The sequence below is a fragment of the Cynoglossus semilaevis genome, chromosome Z (assembly GCF_000523025.1).
Source record: "Cynoglossus semilaevis isolate Cse_v1.0 chromosome Z, Cse_v1.0, whole genome shotgun sequence".
Lineage (NCBI taxonomy): Eukaryota > Metazoa > Chordata > Actinopteri > Pleuronectiformes > Cynoglossidae > Cynoglossus > Cynoglossus semilaevis.
Window position 1 is genome coordinate 2,909,199 of NC_024328.1, and position 15,176 is coordinate 2,924,374.

Sequence of the window (15,176 nt, forward strand, 5' to 3'; positions counted from 1 at the left end):
AGTGCAACCTATATAACATTGCATATTTATTGGAACCAGCAAAAGCATTATTGGTATTCGTACTAGTATAAGTACACAAGTACACAAATGAAAGTACTCATACTTGTACATTGTGTTAAACGTAATACTGTATATTCTGCAGCTGCAGCTGCTTTAGCATGTTTTGAGCCCTTAAAGCCAATGACTGAAGCTCATTCAGTTGCTGAACATGTCTTTAACATGAGCAGATCAATTTCCTTCTCTGAATACAAAGTAGATGAAGGGGATCAGAGAAATGAACAGAAATCCATTTTTAATTTTGCATTAATAAAATATTTTTGACCTTACAGTTTCATGAGGTGGAAACTCTCTTAAGACCATCAGTGAGCTCTGATCTCATTCCCAGAGAAATTCCTTGTGACACACAAGCATGCACACACGCACCCTCACACACCCACACACACGTGCACACAAACAGGTGGAGAATACATTTGAACCCCACTTATGAGTATTTCGAGATACTAGTAAGTAGTCAACCAAATGTTTTGCTTCGAGGTACGAGTAAAGATTCAATATACGAGCATGCTTTCAGATGTTGACGCTAAGTGGACGAGCACTCGGAGCAGCCTGCGCCGCCTCACTCGTTCACTTTACGTATTTGTTGACTTCCGTACGCATATCCCACAAGTCTTCCATATTGTGTTTGCGTTATCTACGTGATTACTGAATTGTCTGAATCGAAGGTAAGAACTCATAACTAAAACCACATTTTATTTCATATCACAAGAATCCTTATACACTGCCTGGCCAAAAAAAAAAAATCACCACCAAAAAAACACATTTCATTGAACCGCCTTAGCTCTGTTTATGGCACGCGTTCGCTGTGGCATTGTTTCAATAAGCTTCTACAATGTCACAAGATTTACAGTATTTCTATTAGTGATGTGTCATTCGTGAGTTACTCGCATAAAATGAACGGATCTTTCATATGACTCGTGACTTCCTTGGTTCACCAAGAGCATGGCCATCAAGGTGTGGAACGGACCCTAGCTCTTCTACGATCCAGGTGCTATTGGCCAGGGATGTCCACAGAGGTTGAGCAGTGGTGCCAGGCATGTGAGCGCTGTCAGTTTGCCAAGGACAACCACCCCACCGCACGAAACCCTATGGAACATCTTTTGGCATCCAGGCCAAATGAGATTCTGGCTATCGACTACACCTTGTTGGATCCTTTTCCATTTTTAGTAAGTATACGCTTACCATCTCCACCCGTGATCAACCCGCCACTACTGTGGCCCAGGTTTTGGTAGTAGAGTGGTTTTCTAAGTTTGGGTTCCCAGCCAGTATACACTCTGATCAGGGACGTAACTTCGCGAGTGCCCTTATTCAGCAGCTTTGCAGTCTTTATGGCATTCAGAAGTCTCGCACCACCCCATACCAACCAGCTGGCAATGGCCAGTGTGAGCGATTCAATCGAACCCTCTACAACAGGGGTCTCAGACTCAAGGACCGGGGGGCAAGTGCGGCCCGCAGTACAATATTTTGTGGGCCGCACCTTAATATGAAAGTATAATATTAGTGTGGCCCGTGGAGAAAGTGGACCTCCGAAGAGCCAATCAGCAAGCTCCCCCGCACCGTCCTTTGTCGGGGCTAGGCTAAGCTACACCAGCTTCGTGCACTTCACGCTTGCAACAACAGCACGGCGTGTCATGAACAGCCAGACAGCAGTCGCCTTTGCGCTTGCCATCTACCGTACTTTCTACCACAAATGTCATGATCAAGCGCAAAAAGAACAGCGACTGTTACCGGGCTGTTTATCGTGTGTGCTGTTTTTACAGATAGAAGCGTGTGACGGAGCACCTGTAGCTTCCCTGACATTCCCCGACCGGCACCTCTCGCTCTGGCTCGAGAGCACGAGGAGCCCTCTCCCGGTTAAGGGATGCTCCGTCACAAAGCGGAAATTACGTTATGCGTTAAGACGTTCTCTGTGCGCAATTAGCCAGCTAAACACTTGTTTGAAACGTGAAACAAGAGTGCTACTAAGCGGAATCGATTTTGTCATATCCCAGTCATGTCTTCATCAAAGCCTGCAGTGAAGAGAAGGGTGGGTGAGGAGCACAGACAATTTCAAGAAAAGTGGGAGACGCAGTATTTCTTTATTGAGCACAGGGGCATCCCCACATGTCTTATTTGCACAGAGAAACTTGCAGTGCACAAAGAATACAATGTTAAACGCCATTATTCAACTAAACATGCTGAGGAATGTGCAAAATACCAGGGGGATAAGAGAGCCAAGCGGATTGCCAGTCTTAAAGCATGTCTACTGAAGCAACAAGATTTCTTCAAGAAAGCAACCAAAGAGAATATTGCAGCAGTAGAAGCTAGCTACATGGTTAGTGAGATGATTGCTAAGGCAGGGAAACCATTCACAGAAGGCGAGTTTGTTAAAAAATGCATATTACAGGCTGCAAGTATTATCTGTCCGGAAAAGAAAAGTCAGTTTAGCAACATGAGCCTTTCTGCCAACACTGTGGCAGAGCGCATTTCTGACCTGTCAAGTGACATTTATCAACAACTGTGTGAGAAAGCAAAATGTTTTGATGCATACTCAGTCGCTCTTGACGAGAGCACAGACATATCAGACACTACTCAGCTCATATAACCGTGGTGTTGATAGCAATTTTGAAGTGACGCAGGAGCTGTTCACAGTAATTCCAATGCATGGCCAGACCACAGCTAACAAGATACTTCGTCAGCTGTGTGATGCCATTGAGAATGCCGGTTTGCCATGGAAGAGGTTTGTTGGAATAACAACTGACGGAGCACCATCAATGACAGGGAGGAAAAATGGACTGGTGGCACTTGTTCAAAGAAAACTGGAAGAGGAGGGTGTAGAGGAGGCCATTGCTCTGCACTGCATTATCCATCAGCAGGCTCTTTGCAGCAAATGCCTGAGGTGTGATAATGTGATGTCTGTTGTTGTAAATTGCGTCAACCAAATCAGATCCAGGGGCTTAAAGCACAGGAGGTTCCGTGCTTTTTTAGAGGAAATGGAGTCAGAATATGAAGATGTGCTCTATTTCACCGAGGTACGTTGGCTCAGTAGGGGAAATGTCTTGAAAAGATTTTTTGAGTTGAGAGAAGAAGTGAAAGCCTTCATGGAGAAGGATGGGAAGGCTGTTCCTGAGTTAAGTGATCACAAATGGCTCATGGACTTAGCTTTTCTTGTTGACATCACACATGAGCTGAATATACTGAACACAAAGTTACAAGGCCAGGGGCAGCGCTGCCTATGACAACGTGAGAGCATTCTCCACAAAACTTGTGTTATGGAAAGCCCAGCTCTCTCAGACAAACCTTTGCCATTTCCCAGCATGCAAGACACTTGTGGATGCAGGCACACCATTCAGTGGTGAGAAATATGTTGATGGTATTTTGAAGCTACAGAAGGAATTTAATCACAGATTTGAAGACTTCAAGATGCACAGAGCCATTTTTCAAATTTTCGCGGATCCCTTTACCTTTGATGTGCAAGATGCCCCTCCTGTGCTTCAAATAGAGCTTATTGACCTGCAATGGAACTCTGACCTCAAAGCCAAGTTCAGGGAGATGAGTGAAAAAGCAGACAAGCATGAGCAATTTTTGAGAGAATTGCCCCCCAACTTCCCTGAACTTTCCCAAATGTTCAAGCGGACCATGTGCCTTTTTGGCAGCACATATTTGTGTGAAAAGTTCTTCTCCACCTTGAACTTCAATAAGTCCAAGTACAGGACCAGACTTACTGATGATCATCTTCAAACCATACTCAACTGCTTCCTCTCTCAAGCCAAATGTGGTTCAGATTTGTGAAAAGAAGCGCTGTCATGCGTCTTGCAGCAAGGAGTGTGGCAAGACGCTCTCTGCAGATGGCGGTTTAATTGTGTGAAATCTCCAGATCACACTCCTGAATGAATTAATGCCTTTGTAATAATGTTTATGCTTTTGTCTCCACTTCAAAGGCCGCGTGTACACGGCGCTCGGCGGCGATAATTCACGGTTGTCATAGCCCGCGGTGGGGAATATTTCCAGTGAAGCTGGATAATTCTGCGAGGCTGTCAACAGCCCTGACAGTGTGTGCATCGTTGTTGACACCCCCCCCCCCCCCCCCCCATCAGGCAACCGGTGAGTCACGCTTTTTCTTAATGTTTGGACAGGGGCCCAGACTCCCCATTGACTTACTGTTGGGTAGAGTGCCGAACCCTGTAAGTGGAGATGTTTATGAATGGAGTCATGAGCACCAAGCCCGATTGCAGATGGCGTTCGATGGTGCACAGGAATGACTGAAGACTGCTGCAGCATGCAGAAAGAAAGCTCAAGATCAACGTGTTCGAGGTGAACCCCTGATGGAAGGTCAGTTGGTGTTGTTGCGCGATTTCAGTGCCATAAGGCGGCACAAGATGCAAGACATAGGGCCCTACAATGTATAGAGTTATCAAAGCACCTAAGGAAGGGGGAGCTGTGTATTCTATTACCCCAAAGGATGATCAGTCCAAGGTCAAGCACATTCATCGTACCGTGTTAAAGGCTGTAATTGGAGCAGTCCCCTGGTTGTGCTGCTGCCAGTCATCCACCTCTCCTGAGTAGGCCAGACTCTGATGATGAGTTGTCCCATGATGGTGACCTGTGTTTTATGGTCCTTGAAACTGTTTCTGTGTCCACTTTGCCAGCTACCAGAGCCGTGGCCGAGACTCAAACCACCCCTCTGGAGCTAATCGTGTTTATGGTTCATCGTCGGGACGATGACACAAAAAGGGGGAGTAGATTGTAGCAGTACGAGCGTTTTTGTCTTGTTTTTCCCTCACTCTTTCTGTTGACTGTTGCTATTGTTTCCCTTCCTCACTTCCGCCAGTCGTTGAGGTGAGCCAGTATAAAAACGGTAGTCCGCCCACCGGGTCTTCCTCTGCGCTCCCATCGTTACCCGTGTTACTTCCGGGTCAGAGGTCGTGTGCCCGACAGGACGACTGTTTGTGTGCAGCTCCGTGCTCCCTGTGTGTGCTGCTGTGGTCGCTGGCCAGTGGTGAATGCTGGCGGCTGCCTGGAGTCCAATCCTTCCTCCTCGTGAGTGTGTGTGTTCTGAGAAGGTGTAGTAACCACCTCATTGGGCCGCTGCTGCTTTGTTTGGTGTTATTTTGTGCTGCTTTCACTGTATTGTCGTTTATCTGTTGCTGCCTACGGCGTTCTTCTGAAGCCGTCAGTGGCTTCATGGCTTCCAAGATACACACTGTGCAGGATGATTGTTCGGCCGTGCACCGCGGTCGGGGCATAAGGACTTTTTGTACTTTTTTGAGTGAATGAGTGTGTGAACGTGTGATTGTGATAGTGTGTCTAGGTTGACCCTGGATTTTGTTTATGTAATTCTATTTTGTTAATTCAGAGTTGTTTTGTAAATTGTTTGAGTTTTGTTTTCTTTAGTTTTTTTTTGTTTTGGGCAGTTATCATTTTGCTTAAGCCTGTAATTTGCTTTACTTTACCTACCCTAAGGTTTGGGTACTTTCTTTTTTGTGTGTCTGCAACCCCACTAATGTGTTATTCTTTTTCCTCTTCAGTTGCTGTAGGCCAGTGGTGGCGGTGCTGGTGACTTGATGGTGGTGTCCTCCCGTCATATCTTGCTGTGTCCCTGGGAGTGGGTTTCTTCACTGAGTGTGTCTGCCACGTGTGCCAGGGGATTATAGTTAGTTTTGCCTTATTTTGGTGGATCCTACCCCTGCACTAGCCCTTGCCCATCCTCTTCGGCCTCAGCCCTGATTCGGTTTCTCTTTTATTTGTGTAAATGAGTTTTATGGAGTATACTTTTTAAAAACAAATGTTAAATAAAATTTGTATTTTCAAAATTTGAATCGCGTCTCTTGCCCTCCAATAACCATGAACCTTTGTGCCTTGTGTCAGAGCAATTCCCTGGGTGAAATTCCTAGGGTGGCGTTGTCGAACTTTTCCCTCCTTAATAATAGTCACATAACTTTTCACCCCCCTAACCCTCCCCCCTCGCCACACTCCGGAGGTACAGCCTGTCCACCACGGGGAGGGCAGACAAACTGCTCTCCTTGCCCGGGATCGGCGATGGTTCGGCGGTGGACCTCATGGACGACATGCTGTCGTTGCTCGGCTCAGATGACGGCAGTTTTCTGTTCCCGCACCTGTTCCTGCTATTGCTAAGGAGGAGTTCGCTAAGATGGAGCGCTTGGGCATAATGCATCGTTCCAACAGCCCGTGGGCTTCACCCTTGCACATGGTGCCTAAGGAGGATGGGTCATGGCGGCCGTGCGGCAGTTTTCGGTGGTTAAAAAACAACAACACAGCGCACGACCGCTACCCCATCCCACACATCCAGGACTTTTCCGCTCGCCGTGCGGGAATGTCAGTTTTTTCCATGGTAGACGTGGTGCGGAGGACGTGCCTAAAACCGCAGTGATCACTCCTTTTGGGCTTTTCGAGTTTTTGCACATGCCTTTCGACCTTAAAGGCGCGGCGCAGACATTTCAGAGGCTGATGGACTCGGTGTTGCAAGATTTGGACTTCGTGTTCGTTTATCTCAACGACATCCTGGTCGCCAGCCCGTCGACTGATGCGCACCGGTCACACCTGAAATCAGTTTTTCAGCCCCTAGACGAGCACGGTCTGATTATCAACCTCGAGAAGTGCCAGTTCGGTTTGCCGGTAATCGACTTTCTGGGCCATCGTATTTCCGTGCCTCTAGAGTGCAGGCTGTAACAGATTTCCACCGCCCGGCCTCCGTCAAGGCACTGCAGGAGCTTTTGGAAATGGTGAATTTTTATAACCGTTTCCTACAGCATGCGGTCCAGTACCTGCAGCCACTGTACGGGGCCCTCAGACAGAAAAAGGCCAGCGACCTGATCTGCTAGACGCCCAATCGGATCCAGGCTTTCGAAGGGGCTAAGTTCGCCTTAGCTGAGGTGGCACTCTTGGCGCATCCATCGCCCACCGCACCTTGCTCTTACTACCGATGCGCCGGACGTGGCAGTCGGGGCCAGAGTCGAGCAGCAGGTGGCGGGCGTGTGGCAGCCATTGGCATTCTTCAGCCGTAAGCTATAAGACAACGAGCGTAAGTATAGCGTCTTTGACGCACACAAACGTGACTTTCGTTTGTGTGTAAGTGCACATCAGGGAGACTGATGAAAGAACAATCCCCAGATTAATTAAAGATTTACTCACTGAACCTATTTAAAAAAAGCGGGAGTTGCAGGCGTTATACGTAGCGACTTGCAACTCGCGATGTCAAAAGTAACCGAGCCATGGTCTGCTCGCCAGCAGGGACACTTAGCGGCAGTCTCGGAGCTTACCACTGACATTCAGCACGTAGCCGGGAAAGCTAACTCCGTCGCTGATTGCTTGTCACGCGTGGTGAGCTGTCCCGTGTTCCTCGGGATAGATTTTTCGTCCATGGCTGCAGACCAGCCAGGCGATCCAGACATCTGGGTCCTTAAAACCGCAGATACGGCCCTGCAGCTCAAGGACACAGCTCTGTGCGACGGTGGCCTGTGCCTGTGGCGTGACGAAGTCGAGTTTTCAATTCAATGCACTCCCTCTCGCAACCAAGAGTTAAAGCGTCTGTGAAACTCTTCAGCTCCAAATTTGTATGCCCTGGCCTGCGAAAGGTCAAGGAGTGGGTGGCTGCATGTGTGGCGTGTCAGTGTGCTAAGGTTCACCAGCACACTAAAGCATCACTCCAACCATTTGCGATTCCCGCTAGGCAGTTCGATCACGTGCATGTGGACTTGGTGGGCCCGTTGTGCCCCTCGCAGGGCTACATGCACCTGCTGACTATAGTGGACAGGTCCACCTGGTGGCCGTAGGCCGTTCCTTTGTTGTCCACGTCGGCCGCGGACATTGCTCGCGCATTTCGGGACCCAATCGAACATCACCTCTGACAGGGGCCCCTAGTTTATTTTTGAGCTGTAGACTACTGCGTATTATCCCCAGGCTAACGGCTTGTGTGAGCGGTTTCATCGTTCGCTCAAGGCAGCCCTACGCACCGTGCTCGTGGATGGTAACTGGGTGGCTAGGCTGCCTTGGGTGATGTTAGGGCTACGTTCGGCTCTTAATGAGGATCTAGATGCTTCCCCTGCTGAGTTGATCCTAGGCCAGCCACTCCGCATTCCGGGTGAGTTCTTGCCGGAGAGTGCTGCCCCAGACTTGTTTCCTGCAGCGCTTCATTTCTCTCCTGAGTTTTATGGGGGTTTTATGCCGTTGCCTGTGCCTCACTGTTTTCCACGTTCATTTGTGCCGGCAGACCTTGCTGGCGCTCGTTTTGTTTTTATGCGTCACGATGCTCACCATTTGCCCCTTAAGCCCCCTACGATGTCCCGTTCAGGGTGTTGGAAACGGGACATAAAAGTATCGATGTAGGGGGTGCGTAAGGAGCGGGTGACATTGGACTGACCGGCACACATGGTGGCTGGCGAGGCAGTGTTTCCGGCCCTGGCTCCACGTCGGGGTCGTCCCCCTTCCAAGTTTTGACCTGTGTCCTCACAGGCCGGGAGTTCTTTTACAGGTCCGGCCGCAGAGATGGTTCTACAACTGGCTGTTGGCGACGAAGGTTTGGCGCAGCTGTTATGGGAGGTTACTTAAGCCTCCGGTGGGGGTTTGACCCATGACCCTAGGTTCCCCTCTGGGTGTTCGGGTGCCATGTTCACTCTCTGTTCCTGTTGTCATGGACTAATAAAGACGTGTAGAGCACCTTCACCTCAGAGTCATCCTTCAACTGCCACAGCTGCATTAATTTTTCACCAAGATCTTTTATTGATGATTGTAGAATCTGACCGCTGCGCAAAGCCTTCTCCAGCACATCCCAAAGATTCTCGATGGGCTTAAGGTCTGGACTCTGTGGTGGCCATTGCATGTGTGCAAATGAAATGTCATGCTCCCTTAACAACTCTTTCACAATTCAAGCCCGATGAATCCTGGCATTGTCATCTTGGAATATGCCCGTGCCATCAGGAAGGAAAAAAGCCATTGATTAAATAACCTGGTCATTCAGTTTGTTCAGGTAGTCAGCTGACCTCATTCTTTGAGCACATACTGTTACTGAACTTGGCTAAGTGCAGCAACCTCAGATCATTGCACTGCCCCCACAGGCTTGTAGAGCGGGCACTAGGCATGATGGGTGCATCGATTCATCTGCCTGTGCCTGTTTTTCCTACCACATTTCTTCCTCGAAGACGATGGGTCCCCACTATCCTTCCAGTTTTTAATAATGCGTTGGACAGATCTTAACCCAAGTTTAGTAGATTCTGCGATCTCCTTAGATGTTTTCTGTGCTTGATGCATGCCAATGATTTGACCCTTTTCAAACAGACTAACATCTTTTCCATGACCACGGGATGTGTCTTTCGACGTGGTTGTTTAAAAAATTAGAAGCAACTCAGTTGGCAACCAGTTGGAGTTAAATAACTTTTTTTCAGCAGAAAGATGATTGCCTATGCAGTAATTATCTATTTGCTTAGTTAAATCCAGGTGGCCACTTTTGTTTTTGGCCAGGCACTGTAGTGTAATTTTTCTGTGTGTCTGTCTCTATAGCAATTAAAAACATGTTTTATCCATTGTTATTAGCACTAATAAGAGAGCCAGAACTGATTAATTTTTTTTCTGTTATTTCTTATGGGAAAAAAAAGATTGGAGATAGGCATTTCAATTTACGAGCTCTGTCCTGGAATGAATTATTCTTGTATCTCAAACATCCACTATAGTTCAGTATAATGGTGAAGGTCATATTTGCCTTACCAACATGCATGCTAGCTTATACCACATCATCACATAAGGTGTTTACATTTACATTTACCCATTTGTGACAAAAGCAAATACTTAGTATCCTGAACACGTCACCAACAGGCTGTATTTAATTCAGCAAGAAATGCTGCCCTTTTATAATCAATGGGCCTGAAGAATAGAGAGATATTTTCTCTTCCAACCCTCTTTCGATCTTTTTCGATTGCTGTGAATTTCCGTATCAAAGCAGAACAAAGTTGACACTGCCAAAGCTCAAGTAAACCAGTCTGTTAACATGGCTGCCTATTCCACAGGTTTATTTACACAGCTCGTCTGCATCTTGCATGTAATAGAAGCATGCAAACGTCAAGCAGAGTCACCCTCAGGGAAGATAAAGTTCAATAAGCAATGTTAACAGGCTCTTCTGTAGGCGGAGACATGGATTTTTAAAGACCTGTCAGTGTGTGTGAGCAGGTGGCGGGCGTGTGGCAGCCATTGGCATTCTTCAGCCGTAAGCTATAAGACAACGAGCGTAAGTATAGCGTCTTTGACGCACACAAACGTGACTTTCGTTTGTGTGTAAGTGCACATCAGGGAGACTGATGAAAGAACAATCCCCAGATTAATTAAAGATTTACTCACTGAACCTATTTAAAAAAGCTCCAATTCCTTCCTGGCTCTGTCACTAATGTTTCCACTTCCTCTCTTCCCATAGCTGCTGAGATAATGTACAGTATAATTGGGGAAATTTGACAGAAGTGTATTCACAATATAATCACTGTTAACCCAGAAAGGTCAAGGTCAAAGTTGAATAGTAAATAAATAAAAAAGCTCAATCTCACAGATAAAGGTGACTCATCAGCCACTCAAAAACTACTAGGACAAACCCTGCAGTGTGTGTCTCCTGGTTTTCCCTTTTTCTCTGTAAATTGATCTTGTAAAAGTTTGATAAGTCAGATGTGAAAAATTATAAACCTCTATAAGTTGATAGACATTTGCTCCTGTGGGCCTCCCGCGTCAAATAACATAATTTTCCTCTTGACCCAGAGCTTTAACATCTTTAAGACCACCAGCCATTCACACATATAAATGCAGAGAGTTCATGGAATATGTTTGCTTGTTTTTCGTCATGTGCACACATTTAAAATTTGGGTGAATTAACAGAAAATTAGTTCATGTGTTATCCCGTTTTGGGAGTTAAAAATAGATCACCACAACAACCGAGTGGTAATTAGGCCTGATTTCGGACAAATTGTCCTGCAGACCACCTTGGGGCTTCGTCTTCCCTCGAGCTGCTAACAGTCCAATTATTCTAATGGCTGGTGAAAAGGCCGACTCCCTGCAGACACAGCCTTAGGTGTAAATAGCTGTGAACCGCTGGTGAGGCGATGCTGCAATCCAACACCAAACCACACCAACTTACTCCTAAATCTAAAACCAGCACAGAGACACGTGAACCCAAGGCCAGTGAATTTAACGTAGTATTTCTTACAAACTGGATAATTTAAATTTACCTGATGTCTTGTTTTAACAAGTTGTGATGCTTTTACTGTGTATATACTTTTTTCCCAGTTGTTTGGAGTTACTTACTGGAGGTGGTTCCATAGTAACAGAGTAAAAATTGTGGCTGATTGGCCACCCCTTGCTTAGACTCATATTCATACTCTATGTGGTCTAGTGGGGTCCTGTACCTCGTCCATACCTGATGATTGCTAGGACTGGCTCCCACACACCCACACATTGAAAAAAAAACAACACAAGCGAAAGAAAGTGAATGCTGCCCAGTCCAATGTATGGCATAAAACCAGCAAATGTAAACAAAGCTGTCTTCTCGCATGACAATATATTCATCTGCTCCCTCTGAGTTTGAAAGCTGGAATGATGGAATAAGACTTTCTTAATAAATGTATGAGATACACCAACGTAACCATAAATTATTGTAAGTCAAGGACGCTGTAAACCAGGAATTTTGTATTTCAAAATCACTATTCTATTCAGTACTGCAGGTAGAATCGAGTGCATTACATATTTTTCACACTGTTGCGAGGTTTTCCACATGAAAAAAAACATACATTGTACAGTAGATGTTGTCCACAAAATACTGTTGTCAACAGGATCTCATCTCACCTGCTGTCAAACTGAATGTGTGTATGTGTGTGTGTGTTTGTGTGTGTGTGTAGCTGATACCATGCAACAACTTCTCAAAGTGTTTTCTGAACCCTATCAGGTTATGTGTTCATCAGCTGAAGTGAGATGGAACACGCCAGGAAAGAGAATGGGAGACAGTGAGAGAGAAAGTGTCTCGCTCCTGCTGACAGACTGCTTCAAGAATGAAGCAGCATCAATGGCATCAGCACCAGCAGCATCGTGGTCCTGTTCTGAAGCTGTCCTGTTCTGGATCCGGTGTCAGTTCAACAGACGGCCAGACTGTGCTGCAGGCAGCCAACGATGACGGCTCCGGTTACTGCTGCTCTCACTGAAATCATACCGACTTCATTTCTTTATCGGACTGTCCACCATCAGATTGTCTCCGAGGAGACCAAGAGTCCACACAGACAGAACAAATAGTCCACCTTTTTATTTATTTCTGTTAACTTCCAGTAAAGATTCATGACTTTATCTTAGCTAGCAGTTTGTTATAGGGTAGAGTGTATTTGTGACAGTTTGCTGAATCGTTCTCTTGTACCTAGCTTCTATAAAATGTGAAGAGGTGCCTTACAGTTCATGAAACAGCTCCTCTGCTGGGAAATCACTGTGTGTGTGTGAGTGTGTCTGTGTGTTAGTGGAAACAATGGCTTATTTTAATGTTTTCCCTTCTGGCCTCAAAGAAAGAAATGCCACTTCACAGAGGCAGGACGAAAAGTTCCATTAATTTAGCTGATATGGAGGTTATTGATTGTCTCTGTAATCCTATATTTGGCAATGTTAAAAAGGGTTTGTAAAATTTCCTCTGCAATGCCTGATGCTATTTCAGATTTGGTGTGCCCTCTGGTTAAAAATCACAGATGAGCAGTAGTCACAAAGTTAGTAAATGCATCTGGACTAAGAATGTCACACTTACTAAGTATTAGAATTAACTGTGATAATTTAAATATATTAATATTATTATATATTAATATAAAACTGTTAATTTATCATAAACTTTCCTTAATACCCTCAGAAAATAACGTGACGGAACAACAGTTAAGCATGAGTAAGTGTTGGGCTTGTGACTCCAGCACTATGAGATGTCTGTTTCATTTATTACTCATTCATTTATTCATTATTTCATTTGTGGATGTTAATGTAATTTAAATATAAAATAAATGAACCAGAATAATAAGTACATTTTATTTATATAGCAGGTATAACAGCTATGCGTATAAAATTAGGCAAATGATTAAATGGTTAAAATAAACTGAATCATTTAAACAATTTCCCTGGAGGATTAATGTTTGTTTTTATGTAAATTGATACTTAAATATAAAAAATACAAATATCAGGTCATATAATTAGTAATGTAATTATATTTTGTTTAATTGACTTTACAGAAAGGTCCTGTATCCCAGAATATAAGTCCAGATGTAGCTAAAGGTAAAGACTGCAATTAACAAAAAATAAACACTCCCACCCAGAATTGGAGAGGATAAAGCAAAATCTAAAATATCAAAGATTGAAAAACAAATTATACTGCAGGCCTTTTTAACAAAAACCCATAATCAACAGTGGAAAAAGAATCCTGTTCCAATTTCTGGTGTGGATGGCGTAGCAGACATCATTTTACAGACACAGTGTTTGATGCGGTGTCACCTGCAATGTCACATGTTGTAAGTGACAAATCGCTTCCAAGGAAACTGTGAAATGACTGGAATAAAATCCCTGAAAATATGTTTTTCCTCCACCCCTTAATATCTGCCCATCAGTCTCCCCTGGGGTAAATGCTGCAGAGACAGCAAGATTTAGAATGTGCCCTCTTCAATAATGCGCCACCACTTTCTGCTTAACCCAGCCTGGAACAACAGGAATTTGTCACACTTGCCAAATCCTCAGAAGGAGAAGGCTAAACGCTGTGTCGTGAACTCAATAAGACGAGACACCGGCCTAATAACTCTGCCAAATCGTGAGGTAAGTCATCCTCTACTACACGTGGTCTCTGAGGTGAACTTGGACAGGCAGGAAGTGGGCATGGCAGAGCTTTTGGAGGGTGATCAAGATAGATGGTATGATTACGTCAACCCGTTTATGTATAGTGAACAGAAACGGAGGACGAAGGAATGGTCCAGTTGCTAAAAAGATGGTCCAGATGTTAAATGGTCCAGATGTTAAAAGATACTATTGAAGACATAGTAAAACGTCGTGATGGTACTGTATGTCGCTGCAAACTGTAAAAGGTTCTGAGTTACATACTGTGCAGAGTGAGTGAGACTGTGCAAGTTTGTTGACCTTGATTTTTTTTTTGATGGTTCTGTGATTAACTGACCTCTTCCTGAAATCACCAGTGACACTCACATCCAAAGTCACCACACACCTAGTGATAGTGCTATGCCAGATGCAAGGTCAGTTAAGGCTACACTGTTAAATGCACCTGAGACAAACGCTGAGTTGCTTAAAGAGCTTGCTAGTTACGAAGAGCTGAACCAGAAACTCGTACAGAGTATACCCGCACATGCTACACTGCCACAGACACACATGCCTACGTCCTCTGTCCTGCATGGTCACCTAGACAAAAATCCACTGGGTGAGCTTGCCCATCAAGAGGGGATGGCGTCTTTAAGGGAACTCAGTCCTTCCTAGGAGAGAGTTCAAAGTGCAAGGCGGTCAAGTTGGTGATCAATCCTCTGACATCAGCTACAATAATACCTGCAAGCAAATTGATGATGGAGTCAGAGAGGGATTTTCAGACCCAGAGATTGTTTGTGGTGTGCTCAAAAACATAAGACCAGGCATATTCAAAGATATGTTGATAAACAAAGATGACCCCCCTAAGAGAAAAAAATAGCACAGAGCTATTCCAAGAGCCTCTCCTTGAATCGCAACCTTAACGTGGTGGAGGGGTTTGAGTATCCGAATGAACCTAGGAGCTATGTTGTCGGGGGCTTAACACCCCTGGTAGGGTCTCCCAAGGCAAACAGGTCCTAGGCGACGGATCAGACAAATAGCGGTTCAACCCCCCCTTTGTGATGAAGAAAAATACAGCTAAGAGGTTCACGTCGCCCGGATTGGCGTCACCGGGGCCCCACTCTGGAGCCAGGCCCGGGGTTGGGGCTCGCAGGCGAGCGCCTGGTGGCCGGGTCCTTGCTCACGGGACTCGGCCGGGCTCAGCCCGAACAAGCGACGTGAGTCCGCTTTCCAGTGGGCCCACCACCCGCAGGAAGGCCCACAAGGGGCCGGTGCCTTGTGAGCAGACACCAAGTTGTGGGCGGAGACCACGACGGCCCAATCCCTGGACAACCACT